Source organism: Camelus dromedarius, chromosome 14, assembly GCF_036321535.1.
Source record: "Camelus dromedarius isolate mCamDro1 chromosome 14, mCamDro1.pat, whole genome shotgun sequence".
Lineage (NCBI taxonomy): Eukaryota > Metazoa > Chordata > Mammalia > Artiodactyla > Camelidae > Camelus > Camelus dromedarius.
In genome coordinates this window covers 11,384,139-11,386,226 of record NC_087449.1, presented here as the reverse complement: position 1 = coordinate 11,386,226, position 2,088 = coordinate 11,384,139, and the positions used below count along the sequence as shown (strand labels likewise).

The 2,088-nt window shown below is 38.4% G+C and overlaps 1 non-coding gene across 1 annotated transcript; it reads right to left on the bottom strand.

Annotated features, from left to right (window-relative positions):
* Nucleotides 1-1,170: 1,170 nt before the first annotated feature.
* On the bottom strand, nt 1,171-1,277 carry LOC116157009 (U6 spliceosomal RNA). The gene has a single exon (XR_004140974.1). It is a non-coding gene; the product is annotated as a U6 spliceosomal RNA (small nuclear RNA).
* Between the last annotated feature and the right edge of the window lie 811 nt (nt 1,278-2,088).

The window sequence follows — 2,088 nt, the reverse complement described above, 5'->3', positions numbered from 1 at the left end:
TACGTGGTTAAGTCATTGAGGCCCAGGGAGGTTAGATTTCCCAGTCTGTGAAGTGGGAGAATTCTCCAAAATACAGTCTTGTGAAAATGTAATGTGAGGATACATGCGAAAACACTTCGGAAAGTATAAAGAATGATGTACCATAAAGTAACATGATTATTTTGACTGAAGGAAGATGGTTATTTATACAGAAGTATGCTTTTTAAGCTTGCTGATACTGCTCTCTAGTAAGAGAACTGGGTTTGCAAGACACCCTTTTGTTCTTTGAGTTACAAGACCCTTAAGGCAATGGGTCAAGTCCTTTTCATTTATGTCTTTGTCAGGGCTCGTAGGAATAATGATTTTCTTTTACAAATCACTCAATAAATAGATGCAGACAGAATTATCATTTTGAATATTAGGAAAGCAGTGTGTTTTAAAAGAAATTTGGCATGGGAAAAATGTTAAAAGAGCAATTTGTTTGTTAAATTATGTAGAAGAGAAAGTTTAAAGAAGTTGAAGTTATTTTAATTTAGAGGTGATAAGGATAAAAAATAGATAGCTGGATGTATCTAAGTGGGACAAATTTAACGCAATTAAATATGCTAAACTAATATTCCTTTTGAAATTATTATTATGATTATTATGGGGCCAATTATTATTGTGGGGACATCTTTCAAAGTCCAATGATGCCCATCCCTGGGCTCTCAGACGTCTGCCTATGATCCCTAAACAAAGTACATGCTCTCCTGGGCGAGTTGGCCCTAACGAACTGAGAGCCCGCGGTAACACCTGACCTCGCAGTAGCGCAGGCTGGCTTGTCTCAGCCCACCTTATCAGAGTCATAAACCCCACTGCTCTTTGAGGACCCTAAACTTCTTACCTCCCCTACAACCAGTCAGAGACTTGCACACGAGTCGATCAGGCACCTCGTGGCCCTTCCTTACGAAAGAACCACTGGCCCTGGTTGCTCACAGGCGCCTCTGGTCTGTGTGGCCTGCTGCTTTTCTATGGCAGCATACCCTAATAAACTCCTCCTTCATCTTTGATAAATTCTTTCACCAACCTGTGTCACCGGCCCACCACCACATTGTGTACCCCAACGATTATTTTTTTAGAGATCATTATGATTTAATTTGGTATCCTTCTTAGAATAAGAGCAGTGTGAATTACGCGTTATTATTACTATGTATAAGTATAGAACGCTTCGTGCGTTTGCACGTCATTCTTGTCCAGGGGCCGTGCTAGTCTTCTCTGTATTGTTCCAGTTACAGCATATGTGCTGCTGAAGTGAGCGCTAAAGCTTCTCTTAATGACTAAATCTAAACAAGCATTATCAATGGCTCAGGCAACTGGACAAAAATGGTCTATAATGGACCTGAAGTGTTGCCGTAACAGGACATTAGATACCGTGGTCGTGTGTGGGCACTACATCTGTGGTAGTACACTGTGAGGGAGTCAATATTTCATGTCTTCATAATAAGAAATTACTATGGGAAAATTCATCTGTATCTTAGAAGTATTTAATAACTCAATATAAGAACAGATGGTCAACAGTGTATCTATTGAAAACTAAAGAGATACATTTACCTTGGAGACAATCAAAGAAAAATAATAGTTTTAAAATGTTGACTAGGTGTTGGCCAGAGTACTAAATTCTGGCATTTATTTTGTCCTCATAACAAAACTGTAGCTGTGACTCTTAAAATATTAATTTTATTGATGGAACATAATGCTCAGAGAAGTTCAGAAATTTATCCAGAGTCATAAAGCTAATAACTAATGAAGTGAGGATTCAGAAGTATGCCTTAATAGTTTTATGCCTATACAATTATCACATAGCATCTGTTCTGGGGTTGATTCTGCTTTTTGTGGTCAGTTTTTAATGAGACGGTATTGTGATCCAGGCTTGTGATCTTAAGACAGCCTGTCTAGTTTGAATCTTTGATCTACTGCTACTTATGTCATGATCTGGAGCTAACTGCTTAATATTCCTAAGGCTCAGACTTTTCATCCACAAAATAGAAATACTACTACTTTCTTATGGAATCATCTGTGTGCTACATTGTATACCAAGGAAGAAAGAGGCTGCAGAAAGAAAGACTAGGT